The sequence below is a fragment of the Sinocyclocheilus grahami genome, unplaced genomic scaffold (genome assembly GCF_001515645.1).
Source record: "Sinocyclocheilus grahami isolate Dianchi unplaced genomic scaffold, SAMN03320097.WGS_v1.1 scaffold209.1, whole genome shotgun sequence".
Lineage (NCBI taxonomy): Eukaryota > Metazoa > Chordata > Actinopteri > Cypriniformes > Cyprinidae > Sinocyclocheilus > Sinocyclocheilus grahami.
Genome location: NW_015505388.1, coordinates 914,971 through 929,886, shown reverse-complemented (window position 1 = coordinate 929,886; position 14,916 = coordinate 914,971). Strand labels below are relative to the sequence as shown.

At 37.4% G+C, this 14,916-nt stretch overlaps 1 pseudogene; it reads right to left on the bottom strand.

Moving 5' to 3' along the window:
* Positions 1 to 3,631: 3,631 nt before the first annotated feature.
* LOC107595871 (EF-hand domain-containing family member C2-like) lies at positions 3,632 to 14,272 on the bottom strand (annotated as a pseudogene).
* Between the last annotated feature and the right edge of the window lie 644 nt (positions 14,273 to 14,916).

The following is a 14,916-nucleotide window of genomic DNA, read 5'->3' as shown; positions in this document are numbered from 1 at the left end:
TAGCTGGGTATTTTAGTGAGGCGTACACATATGCATACACAGAGTAAAAATAAATAATTTCTCTGAATCCTTTCTATGACTGCGAGACAAATGAAGACTGGCGTTGACCTGGTATGTCAGCGAGAGCAAAATAGCCTTAGCAGAGATTTCCTCCGAAAGCTTCCCATTCTGGAAACAAGCTCTTCTCAAGCCTGTCCATTATTTTTTTTATTGTATCCAGGAGCATCTGTATTCTTTCAACACTCAACTATTCTTTCAACTTCTGTTTTGCAATCTGATGTTGCACAAGTGATTTACAGTCTGCATTTGTCCGTTCAGTTATGTCCATCTACTATTATTTATTTAAGTGCATTCAAACCTTTTTACTAAAGACCTGACCCTTTCTAGGAGGATAAAGGGGGTGAGTATTGTCCAAAGACATTGTGTTTGCCTTGATGTCTTCTTACGTGACGGTATTTATACATGCATTTTATCCACAGATTCATATCTGTCTCCCCGTCAACTGAATTTGGCTTTTATTTTTAGCCACAACAGACAGACTGAGGATTGCAAAGCAGCTTGTCAAGCAAAGAACACAAAGTGAGCCAAAGTTTTCAAACTCGGGATTTGATCATGAAGTCTCCTTTCAAGCTACAAAAAAGTCTCATAATTTCGGGTGATTTTTATTTATAAAATGCATGCTGTTGCAGTATCTTCCAGAAATGAGCTCCTCTGGGAAGGCTGACCTGGATGAAAATAGTCCATAGTCCAAATTTACAGCCAGTGTAGAAAACCTTTCTTCCTCTAGCTATTTAAAATGATACTTGCCAAAGAAAACTTTGCGTTGCTCACTGTACCAGGTCTAGCAGGCAAAACACATACCTACAAAAATATGTACTTTGCAAGGAAATAACAGGAAAATACAGATATATTATACATTTCTGTGTGAATTAGTTGGGAGAGTGGAGGCAATTATGATGGTGCAGTAAAAAAGAAGAAGAAAAAAAACACCTAAAGGCAAAGCTGAGGAGAATGTAACTGTTTCCCCATGTCTACCTGAGGCTCTGACTGGCCTCCAAAAAATACTTAATTCTGCCTGTTTACTATCAGTGTGCCAATTCCTGTAGGCGTTGTCAAGTTTGTAGCTGGGAAAAAGGACAAGGCAAAATGACCATCCAGTAAGTTCCTGAAGCCTTTTCTAGTAAATGAAAACTCATCTAAAAACAATCTTGTTTAATTGTGTTGCGTTTGTAGGCAGTTTCTGTAAGTGGTAGCCTATCTTCCATTAGATGAAACAAATCTGAATAATATATGTAGCCTATAAGATGCTGTTAAAAAAATTATTGCTACTGTCATTCAATTTCAGACTATATTAAGGTATTGAGGTCTAGGGTTGCAGTTTTTACTAGATTACTAGATTTATTAGATTATGAATTTTCATTTATCATGAATATTAACAAGATTTGAATATGAAATGGCAAGACTGGTGATGTAAAACTGAAATGGAAGAAGAAGAATTTTATTTGTTGGAAGCCTATGTAATTTTATACCCTAAAGCTGAAGTGTGTAATTTGTGGATCACTAGTCACCAAATCATCTATGACTGTTTCAAACAGGTTTCGCTAAACAACTCCTGTCTGCCATTGGTTAGTTAAACAGGTAACCCTATCCAAAAGCATGCCATCGGCTGTCTGGCTGCTCAAGCAAACAGCAATGTTTTGATGGCACTCCAGAGCCACAATGTTTTTTGACATGTTTTGGTGAAACCAAACTACAAATTGTTTCCCTATAGTTCTCTGCATAATAATCTTAGACATAAGTATTTTAAGTTTGAAAAATGTCACACTTCACCTTTAAAGGAACAGTTCACTCCTCTTTTACTATTTAACCTCTGTCTACCTTAGGTGGCAGTTTAGTGGTTAAATATGTTTGGTTCAAAACTTCAGATCTGTGTCTAAAGTCACCTTGGCTAAGAAGGTATTTGTTAAAGAATTCATAACTAAAGCAATACGATTGGTTTCGACTATAACACTATAATTGAAATGTTTAGCAACCACCAATAGACCTTTAAAACATTAATTGGAGATCTTTTGCACCAGAGACTTTTATTACATTTTCCTGTTCAGAAACTTAAGGAGACTCGACTGGAGACTGAATAAACATCATTTAAACAAGAACCAGGAAATATTAAAGGATGAACACCCTATTGTTCTGAAATGCTGTAGGTTTAAACTCTATAACGGGTGATCCACGAGTTCTTACCACTCTGAAGAAGTGAGGCTACTTACCTCAGTGTGCTTTAGGTGGACTGTCCCTCTGAGTGTGCGGTCACATACTGTGAAGGTTCGAAATCCAGTCATTTCAGTAAGAATCCTGAGGGCAAAAATTTCCCCCTCGCAGATTTCGTTCGTGTTCAATTTGGTCAGGCAAATTTGCCACTTTGACCAACCAGCCGCTTAGTGTAAAATGTGACTGCTGTGTGAGTTATTCTCACATACACTATTAATAATGAACAATGTACCTTTTTTTGTCCGCAAAATTTCGCTGAAGTGGCCGCACCTTAAATTGTGCACTGTAAGTCTCTTAACAATTTATACTAACCTCGCCTATATCAATAATTTGTAGTCTTATATAAAATATATGTGGCCACAGAAATGACTGTACTGATATTTCGTGACTCTGTCGACATTGGACCTTTTTTGCCTGCGAAAATTCTCTGAACTATTGCTAATGTAACCGTCCTTCAAGAGATATTCCTTTCCGGAATATTCTGGCAGTGGAGATCATCTGCATATAAATTCGATACCTGGCTGGAGGCCTTTTATTATTATTGTTAATACATTTTATTTTTAGGATTTCACCTCCTTGGTGCCATTAATGTGCTCCAGACAGAAATGAAAACAATACGGATAATGAGAGCTGACATGAAATAAAAATACTAGATGAAAATTTAAACTGAAGTACAAAAATGACTAAAACTTAAAAATAAATTAAAGCTATATAGACATCTTAAAAAACAAAATTGAATTAAAAATGACGAGCACATAACAAAATTACTAAAATGAAAAATAAAACGCTGAAGCTAATTCAAAATATGAAAAAAATACTATAATAGTATACTATAATACTATGAATAAATACTATAATATAAATCATATTAAAATAACACTGGATATCAGTCCATACTGGCCACCAAAGGTAAAAACATTTTTTTCTGGAAATCGGGCTTCTGGTTACCCTGTCACAGATCTACCATATAGTAAGTATAAATACCTTTTATGCACAAGGCTTCATGTGTTTTTTATGAAACATGGCTCTAGTCACTAGACAAGACGGATTAGACAGACCGATCGATCCTTACAGTTTCAGTGTGGTCTTGTTCTACTTTCTTTCATACTAAGAAGTATTTAATAAGTGCAGGGTAATTCACCATTGTAATGGCTGCGAGGGCCGCAGGAAATGGCTGGAAACTGGCTAATTTAACAGTCAATAAACACTGTGAAATGAGCTATGAGAAATGAGTGAGCAAAGCAAAAAACAGAATCACACAGCCTGGCTTGCTTCTCATGGATCCATCTTGGAATCTCATGCAGAAACTAAGGATGCGTTGTGGTGAAATGTTTCTTGGATAATAAGTTGTGCTCTGTTGACCTTACTTTTCGAGGAGGGCTCGTAGTAGGTCATCAGACAGCGGCAGTCGGAGGGCCTTCAAGAAGATCTGTGCCTCTTTAGAAGAGAGGTGTCCAGATCTACGGGCACCATTTGAGTAGACAGAAATGAGACAAAAAGAAGAATGAGCAACTCACGTCAGCGCATTCTGTTATAAATATAGAAATCAAATAAATGAAAGATTTATTATGTTTTTGAAAGAATTCTCTTTCAAGTGTCTATTTAAAAAAAAGTATTTACTTGAATTACAGTTAACAATTTTGCAACATTACAAATGTTGTTACTGTCACTTTTAAACAATGTAATACATCCGGGCTGAATAAAAGTATTAATTTTTTTTTTAAGTATTACGGACCCCAAACTTTTGAATGATACATATTATAAAATACAGTTTTCTTATGGAATTCATGACAGACAGCTGCAGACATTCCAGGTTCATTATTTTCAGATCATAAATAACTAAACTTTCCACAGGGCACAAGCACGTTGACCTGTCGGCATTCTTCCTCATCTATCTCCCCTGCCTGCAACATGCCACAGGTCTTCATCTGTTTCCAATGCTTCACTTGAACCACTGGAACTAATCGCACCCCTTCAATCTAAAGCAGATTGATGGTTATTCTACTTCACCGTGATTGTTAGTGGTTCACATCAGTGCCTGCGTGACTCTGAATAGCTGAAATAGGGTGTCCTTAAGGAACAGTGGGGAATGATTTTGTGGTTCTGTATGAATATATGTTTATGTCGAATACAATATTATGAAGTAAAATGTATAGTAAACAGTGGCAATAATGTTTGATATTTAGTTTCCTTTGCTAAGATGAAGTGAATGCACAAAAATGTATTTTGAATCTGAACATAAGCAGCAAATTCTAAATGTGAAATTTATAACACTACTCAAAAAAAAAATCATAAGAATAAATATTTTAAATATTTGTCTATATTGACAGCCTTATGTGCACAATTAATTACATAAAAATATATAACATATCTCAAAATATATAATATAAAATACAAGAAAATCTATTTGAAAAAGTTTGATTTGAGACTTGAGAAAGTGAAAGATGATTAAATGATGGAAACCCTGCTCAAGTGCTACCTGTGCCGGTCCTCATGTGTGAAAGCTCGAATCATATCTGTGAACTTCTCAAAGTTTTTCTTCTTTAGCTGATCTAGAACCACGGCAAGCATGAGGTCCAATCCACCTCTGACTGTTCCCGCACTGAGTAAGTGCGACCCAGCGTTATGATCTCGTGTTCAGACAAATTAATGTCCATTTCTGCCAACAGAGTCCTGTAAAGAACACAGCCATTTACAGAATGCTTGTGCACTGTCAAAATAGACAGTGTACTGGGTACTTTTACTGCTTTTATTTGACAATATGTTTTTATTAGTGTTGTAGTCAAGACCACCTAATCCGAGACCAAGTCGAGACCAAGACCAATGTGTGTTGAGACCAAGACAAGACCAAGGCAGGGCGAGACCGAGTCAAGACCAAAACCTGACCAGCACTACTCAGATTCATCTGAAAGATCTACATTTACTTGAGAAATGTCTTATTTTTAATCATTAAATACAATTAGAAGAATTAGACACTATATAGAGCTGTTACCAATCAAATAAAATCACTAAAAACAAAATTCATCTTTGCAGTGCAGTGGCGGCACAGAAAGTGCATCTGATGAATCGGTATATTTACAAATGCATAAGTAATGTTGAGAATAATGTTTTTAAAATAACATTTTGTTTATTGAATATTTGTATAAAAGCAATATCAAATTTGTGAAAACTGCTCTTGTGATATTGCTTGATTATATCATATGTTATAATATAAAAATACAGATCTCATACAAGCACCTTTTTTTGCATCAATTTCTTGAATTATGTGGGTATTTGTATGAATTTTGGTGATATTTTTGACACAATCCTTCATTGATTTCTGACCCTGTGTAACAGTATCAGTGGTTCTCAGCCAGGGAGCCTCAAGATTACTTAAAAGGATTTAAAATAAGACAAAGCAAACATTAAAATAAACTAAAACAGCAAAAATGTAAGATATCCCATATACATTTTTCTAGTCATGCTAAGATCTCAAATATTTTGGGTGAGTGTAGGGGGCCTTTACATATTGTTGTGGACAATAGGGGGCCTTAAAGTCAAATTTTGAGATCCACTGGTGTAAATCAAATTTTGTATTATTGTTAGTTATTTAATCATTTATTGATTGCAGTTAAAGCAGGAAGTTTTACATCTAGTCACATTATGTTTACAAATAAATCAGACAACGCACTGGTAATTTAGTGATATCCACACAGTTGTGGTCTTGATCAGTCTTGAAACAAAATCAGAGTCCTTTTAGTCTGAGACCAAGACAAGACCGAGTACAAATGCGGTTGAGACTGGTCTCGAGTACTACAACACAAATTTTTATGACACAACAGTGATGTGTATGTTAGGAATTAGAGTTTAGTACAGTTACACACAATGTGTTATGTACCTTTTATTTGTGTATATGTGGCCGGCTCCTTACCTGAATGACTCATATGGAATGAAGCCAGTGCTGCTTGGGTCACTCATGGTGAAGAACTGTTTTACTTTCTTCTTCTCTTTCTCACTGATGGATTTTACTATGCTAATAATGGTGTCAATATTGGCCTTAGGGAACTAAGTAATTGAGAAACATAGGTGAAGGGATTTCAATGAAGTTTCTGTGTAAAACAGTTTTAATGGGCCCTATCATACACCCGGCGCAATGCGGCACCGGGCGCGACGCAAGTGTTTTCTGCTCGTTTCAGCCCGACGCAGTTGTCATTTTCACGTCCTGCGCCACGTTGTTTAAATAGCAAATGCATTTGCGCCCATTTGTGCGACCATGGGCGTGCTGGTCTGAAAACGAGGTGTATTCAGGCACATTGGTGGCGCGTTGCTATTTTGAGGCAACTGAAATAGAATGCGCCATTGACCAACAAAAACCTGGTCTAAAGTCTGGGCAATGTTTTTTCTTGTTATTTAAAGAGTGCGTTAGTAATATGCGCCTATAAGCGGGTGCACAACGCACATACACTTCGCTTATTACACACAGGGATGCGCAGCAGCACACAAACATTTTTAAAAATTCAATTCCGCCATGTAAATAGTGAACCCGCCAAGTAATTGAGAAACATAGGTGAAGGGATTTCAATGAAGTTTCTGTGTAAAACAGTTTTAATGGGCCCTATCATACACCCGGCGCAATGCGGCACCGGGCGCGACGCAAGTGTTTTCTGCTCGTTTCAGCCCGACGCAGTTGTCATTTTCACGTCCTGCGCCACGTTGTTTAAATAGCAAATGCATTTGCGCCCATTTGTGCGACCATGGGCGTGCTGGTCTGAAAACGAGGTGTATTCAGGCACATTGGTGGCGCGTTGCTATTTTGAGGCAACTGAAATAGAATGCGCCATTGACCAACAAAAACCTGGTCTAAAGTCTGGGCAATGTTTTTTCTTGTTATTTAAAGAGTGCGTTAGTAATATGCGCCTATAAGCGGGTGCACAACGCACATACACTTCGCTTATTACACACAGGGATGCGCAGCAGCACACAAACATTTTTAAAAATTCAATTCCGCCATGTAAATAGTGAACCCGCCATGGCGCAAGCGCAACTGGCTTTTAAAGGGAATGGGAGATGAGACGGTTTATGGCACGTTACGCCCAAAACACACCCATTACTCTTTAAGAGAATAGGGACTACTAGTGATGGGAAATCGAGGCTTTCTGAACCATTTGAGGATTTCATGAAATTGTGCCGAAAAACGGTTCATTACTTGAAGCTTTTAACATAGTGCGCATTAGCGACACCTGGTGGTCAGACTTGGTTTCTCCACCAAATCTAACAAAACATCGTGCAGCAGAGGATGGATTGAAAAAGTGTTTAATCTGTGCCAACGTGTGTCATGCGTAGTCCGGTCAACGGATTCACATATTGATTAATAATATTAAATATACAAGTGTGTGATTATAATTAATAATTGACGTGAGTAGTAGCAAAAATATTTTGGGTGAGCTGTTCGGGGTCTCTGAGACCCCAGCTATAACAACATGATAAAATGCAATAGAGGTGTGGCGTACATTCAGTTTCTGTCTGGTGTTGAGGTTATTCTAAACTATTCTACTGAATCCCAAATAAGTGCACACACACACACACACACACACACAACTAAGTCAATGTAAAGAAACACAAGAGTCATGCGAAGCGCCGATTTTTTCAAACCAGCTGTCCCAAACTTCCGATACTGCATGACGTTTGAAGCTTCAAATGTCATCAATCACATGGTATTGTCATTTCGATACAAGCATGGGCACAGTGTGTGATACAATAGTGCTTTGTATGAGGTTCCATTTGTGTCAAAAATTAGTCGACTGCTTTGTGTTTTGTACTATTTTTGGTGAATTACAGTAGTTTTTTTCTAAACATATTTGTGAACTGTACGTCCAGTAAAGCAGGTATTGGCAAAATTTCACCTGTAATAAGTCAGTCTTCTACAACCTACAACCTTTGGAACATGAAGAAAAAAAATACAGTAGCCTAATTTTTCATGAAAATATTTGTGTACTGTACAGATTGTAAGGGAGATGTTGGAAGTACTGTCTAAGGCGAGACATTGGCTAAATATATTTAGTCAGTTTGCCCACTAGGCATTTACTATAGTCCTGTGAACATTAATTTGAATGAATTATTGTACTTCGTTTTGTACTGTGAGGTGAATTTGCAGACTGTTCCTAAAGCAGCCTAGTCAAATATGAAATGTGAAACTAACTTTACTGAGCTGATTAAGGTATTGATGACAGAACAAGACGACAGTTAGGACGACAGAATAAAATGACAGTTCGGACGACAGAATAGGACGACAGTTTGGACGACAGAACAGGACGACAGTTAGGATGACAGTAAGGACGACAGAACAAGATGACAGTTAGGACGACAGTTAGGACGACAGAACAGGACGACAGTTAGGATGACAGTAAGGACGACAGAACAAGATGACAGTTAGGACAACAGTTAGGACGACAGAACAGGACGACAGTTAGGACGACAGAACAGGACGACAGTTAGGACGACAAAACAAGACGACAGTACAGATGTCAGAATAAGACGACAGTTAGGACAACAGAACAAGACGACAGTAAGGACGACAGAACAAGACAACAGAACAAAACGACAATAAGGACGACAGTAATTAAATGACAGAGAAAAAGCAGGCAGGACGACAGATTAAGACGACGTCAACACACAACATACACGCCTACATATACTGATTTACCTGAACAAGTAGGCAATGACTGTAGACAAAGATAAATGTATAGTACAAAACACAAAGCAGTCGACTCATTTTTGACACAAATGGAACCCCATACTTTGAAAACTGCGTCGGAGCATCGGTATCAATCGTCCCATCATTAGGGACTACCTTTTAGACCATGTGCCGGGCGCGCCGACCATTTATCCCGTCCTTAAACTAGCAAAGGTCGATTTGGACATGCCCTAAGCGCAATTGCACCGTGCGTTTTAGACCATGCGCTTAGAACGTTAAAATAGGGCCTTATATGATTTTTGTGTGTTACCTCATCTGCATGCTGCTCCATGCAGTCGAATGTAAATTCATCAGCATCCAGCAGCTGGAAGGGCTGATTGTTCAGATCCAGCCGAGCTCCCACATACAAATCCTGAGCTGTGAAATACTCGGACACCTCACTCTTAAACAGCTCCTGTCCAGGCTTCTTCACTCGACCTCTCTTTAAAAACTTGCCCCCAATCACACATGAACAACGGAATAACAAGGCAGAATCTTAATTATGTTTTTTCCTGATCTGTTTTTAAAGGAACAGGATGGCAGTACCTGAGTTTCAAAGACTGCTATGGTGTCGCCACTGAGGTAGACGTATATGATAACAACACGTTCCTTGTCGATAGGACTGTCTGTCAGCATTTTCGCCACAAATCTCAACACATTGCTCACCAGACCTTGCCTAAATTTGAGAAAAAAGCTTCATTTATCATCTGGCTGAAGAATGTTTTGTTACAATAGACAGGAATCAATAGAATAAAAATGTTATCATTGGTTGGACATTTTAAAATCAAACTAATCATGTAGATGCATCATGTTTTTGCTTAGACTTTGAAATTTGTTTGAGCTTATTAGTTGTCCTAGTTTAAAAAGTGTATTTATTTGTCCTATATATCATTTGTATACAGAATAAAACATCAAAACAATCCACTAGAGTTTGAGGATTTTATTTTTAAAATGGTTAAGAGATAGTTCACCCAAACCTAAAAATTCTGTCATTATTTACTCGTTCTCAACCTGTATGACTGTCTTTCTTCTTCAGAATACAAAAAAAAAAAAACTTTTTGAAGAATAATTTCGGCTAACACTGTTACAAACAGTTTTGGTTAACGCTGACTTCTATTGTATGGGGGAAAAAAACACATTTCTCAAAATATCTTCTTTTATGTTCCATAAAAGAAAGTTATACTGATTCGGAACAACATGAGGGTGAGTAAATGATGACAGTTTCCATTTTTGGGTGAACTATCTCTTTAAAAAAGTGCTTGTACAGCTCTTGTTTATGGTATGTATACCATGAATGCTTAATGAGTTGTTAAATGCAGTTTGATTTCACAAAATGTCTTAAATGTAAAAGTCATCACTCTGAGGCTCACTATAGGGGTCTGGCCGATTATTGGCGCTGATATTAAGCTTTATTATGGTTATCGTATCGGTCATTTTCAAAACCGATTTGCCGATAAAGTAATTTAAAAGCATTTAAAGAAAGTTTTTGTGAGAGCCCTTGTTATTCTTAATTTTGACATTAATTTTCATGTTTACACCAGACATATATATCGGTTATCGGTCTACTTGATCTCTAATAATCTGTATCAGCCCTGAAAAACAAATATCGGTCGACCCCTAGTTCACTATGTCAGAGAATAGTGTAACTGAGAATGCATAGACGGCATCGAACACCACTGGTTAATTACACAGTAAATTCATGTATCTTAAAATGTATTGTGCGTTGTCACATGCTAGACAATTACAAATGAAAACATGATACAGAAATGTATGAAACTTACTTTAAAGGGTTAATTCACCCCAAAATGAAAATTCTGTCATTAATTACTCACCCTCATGTTGTTCAAAACCCGTAAGACCTTTGTTCATCTTCAGAACACAAATTAAGATATTTTTGATGATATCTGAGAGCTCTCTGACCCTCCCATAGACAGCAACGCATCTGAAATTTTCCCAGACAGAAACGTTGTAAGGACCTCGGTAAAACAGTCCATGTGACATCAGTGGCTCAACTTCAATTTTGCGAAGTTATGAGAATACTTTTTGTGCACTAAGAAAACAAAAATAACACAATTTATTTAACAATTCTTCTCCCCCGAGTTATGTCTTCTGCCATTTTGGAGAGTACCCAAGAACGTAATTGCCGTTGTTTATGTTAGGGGAGAAAGCGCGCACATGAATGTAATCTGCGTAATCAGCGTTGTTTACACTTAGGGTAAAGCGTGCGTATGCATTGTGATACTCTCCAAAATGGCAGAAGATAGTAACTCGGGGGAGACGAATTGTTGAATAAAGTCGTCATTTTTGTTTTCTTTGCGCACAAAAAGTATTCTCGTAGCTTTGGAAAATTGAAGTTAAGCCACTGATGTCACATGGACTGTTTTACCGTCTCGTAGCGTTGGAAAATTGAAGTTAAGCCACTGATGTCACATGGACTGTTTTACCGATGTCCTTAATACGTTTATGTCTGGGAACATTTCAGTTGCGGTGCTGGCTATGGAGGGTCAGAGAGCTCTCAGATTCCATCAAAAATATCTTAATTCCATAAGGGGCTGACATGTTGTTTTGATGTAATATTAATGGTTGTAATATTAAGGTTGCATTATTTTGATGTAATATTGAGGGAAGCATATACTCAGGACATTCTAAGGGAGATTAGCTCCGCTGGTTACCTGTCTTTTCCCATAAGCTTTCTGAAGTCCTTCTGTGGAGGTTTAAGCAGCAAACCCTGACAGGAGCACAGCGAATCTTCCTCAGATCCAAATCCAGTGTAGGGTGGAACCTGTCTGGCTGTTTTAAAAGGGGGTGAGGCCTTGTATGAGACAGGTGTGAAGTCCTCTGTGAAGCCACACAGGAAGAAAACATCAAACACACACACACACACACACACACACATTTAAGCAGACATAAGCATGAAAAACCGGAAGTGAGGCCAGACAGGTTATGTTTTCCCATATGAATTCAGTCTGCATCCTTTTAACCTCTGAGAAATGATCAAGTGCTTCATCAGAGCACGTGTCAACCTGGCTCCATTAGGCTCATGTGTAACTAATGCTATGATCTTTTCAGTCGACATAACGCCGTAGCAGACAGATGCACGCGCATCCGTATTGTGTTTCCACTGGCATGGCGCTCCTGTGCTTCTCATGTCCGGGCTTTTGAAGATAAAGAGGCCAGGCTGGTCATTGCTCATATCTGCTGTCCAAAAACGGAGTCACCTTGAGGTGTCAATCAGTTCTGCTCCTTTAGTCTTCTGCTGTTCAGTGCGTGTTATTCTTACAGTTATTCACAGAGATGAAAGCACACTAGAAAGCATTAGTGTCTCATAGAGACGTGGGATTTACGACAGGAAGACTTTGAAAATAATGAACAGCTTGTCAGACCACATAGATGCAATGTGTGCAGAGAATGAGCGGTTGGGGTATGTAAATTTTCAGTTCACTACAAAAAGCAGTAGAGCATACGATTGCACATGCTGTGGAGAGTTTGTTTGTAGCAAACAAAATAAATATGAGTTCATTACATTGTTCTAAAGTCACAGGTGAAACTCAATACTGACATCATGTGGTCATTAATAGCGGTGCCAAACCCCTCCCTCTAAATTTTTCAAAACCACCTAATAATAAAAAGAATCCATTCTCCTATTCTATTTTATGCTATAAAAATGCTATAAAATAATGATGTAAAAATAAATAATAATAATACAAATGCTATTTATATACTGTTTTGCCTGTAAAAAAATAAATTGTTAATTTACACAAAGCTATTTACCACAAATCATGAAATATGACATTAATCAAATATAATATTAGGTCACTATCATCTATAAAAGCATAAATACTACTCCTTTCCCTTGAGTCATGACATAACTCACCAATACCATATTTAGAACGATAATACTCTTTAGTGAAGTTGTCGCAGTCACATATTATCACCCTTCGACCAGGTATCAAAATAGCAAAAATAATTGTAATTTCTCATAACTTGAAGGGCGAGTGAAATTTGCTAATGGGTTCATAATTATTTTCTCATTGGGGGATTCCCGCAAAAACTTTTTAGATGACATTTAGTGAAAGGCAACAGATTGAGTGACAAGACTACATAACAACAGAAAAAAACCCCTGAACAAATCCTTCTTCCTTCATAATGAATTTGGACTGCAAAACAAGCAGGGAGCAAACTGAAAAGTGCTTTAGGGAAGTTGAATGTTCTTTCAGCCCTGTCTGTCTGGATAAAAGCTTGGCATGGAGGATGGAGAAATTTGTCCAAGCAAAAGAGGAAAGAGGAACTGATAACCACTTTATCTTGTCTAAAGGTGGAACAAACTGGATTGAACAATAACCTATGAATGCATCTACTATATCTATGTAAAGTGCTTTGAGTGCCCAGAAAAGCACTATATAAATGTAAGGATTTATTATTATTATTATTTTTATAACCATTTAATTTCAGATTTTTCAAACACACTCATTGAAATCATCACCTCTGCATTTATTTGATGAAAATACATTAAAAACAGTAATATTGTGAAATATTATAAGAATATAAACAACTATTTTATATTTTAATATATTTTAAAATTTAATTTATTTATGTGATGGAAAAGCTGAATTTAGTGCTCAAGAAAAACATGTATTCTTATTATGAGGATGTGTTAATAAATTATGGATTATGTTAATTAATTAATTAATTTTTTTGCAGTGCTATTTTTTTTACAAACCTTGGGAAGCTTGCCCCTGTGCAGAAATTTAGGGACAGTGTCTCGACCAGAGTTTGGAAGGACAAATTCGTAAATTTCCATTGTGTCATCTGCCAGGAAGTAATACAAGATTAGCTCTCTGGGGTCTCCAAACATGCTCTCAGTATCATCCCAGTAGCAGGAGAAGCGCAGGACTTTGCGGTCATGTTCCAAAAACTGCTTCAGGGTATCAATTCTTTCATATGGCCGCAGCGGCTTCATGTTCTCCTCCATCTGTGAGAGAGAAAGAAACAGTATAATATTAAAGTATTGATATTGCTATTTAGACACATGGTGCTTTCTTACCTCTTGTTGATGGGTGGTATAGGGATCTGCTGGCATGGAAGAAGGGGGGTTTAGGCGGACCCCCATTTCATCAAGACGTTGCGTGTGAAGGGGTCACAGTCTGTAATCATAAAGGTTCTGGAATAGAATACTATTTCCTGATTGATGTTAAAATGGTGCACATTCTAGAAGCAATCATCTTTAGGAGCTGGGAGAGGAATGCGGTGCCTCCGAATCAGGGTTCCTACATAGGAGGAGACCAGCTGCATTTAAACAGTCATCGTCATTATTTAGGATGCTATACATTTGATTTTAAAGGGGTCATATGATGCGATTTCAAGTTTTCCTTTCTCTTTGGAGTGTTACAAGCTGATTGTGCATAGATAAGATCCCTGAAGTTGCAAAGACTAAAGTCTCAAAACCAAAGAGATATTCTTTATCAAAGTTAAGACTCTGCCACGCCCCCCCCCAAAACAGCTCGTTCTAACACGCCCCCACTTGTCTACCTCACTATGTGGAAAAAAGCTATTTTCCCTCAACACAGACAAAACATTTATACAAATAATTTTAATATCGCTTGCATTTCTATTGACTGAATTTGCAGGCAACATTGGTAACGCCATTATTAGTAGCAAGCGATAATTTAGGATTTTCTCCGTCCAGGACACCAGAGGAACCGGTTTCTAAGGTAACAACTTGTTTGCAAATATCATTGGTAGGCAACGAAAGGCAGATCACGTGACAGAAACGGTTTGCATTATTCCAATGTGTTTTCGTTTAAAAGACAGAAGTTCAAGAAGTTTGTATTTTGGCCAGGTTTGAATATCTCTCTGTTTCTCATAACGCTTAACATGCATTGATTGATAAATAAATAAGACGGTCAGAAATAATTAATAAAATATTATTTTAACAA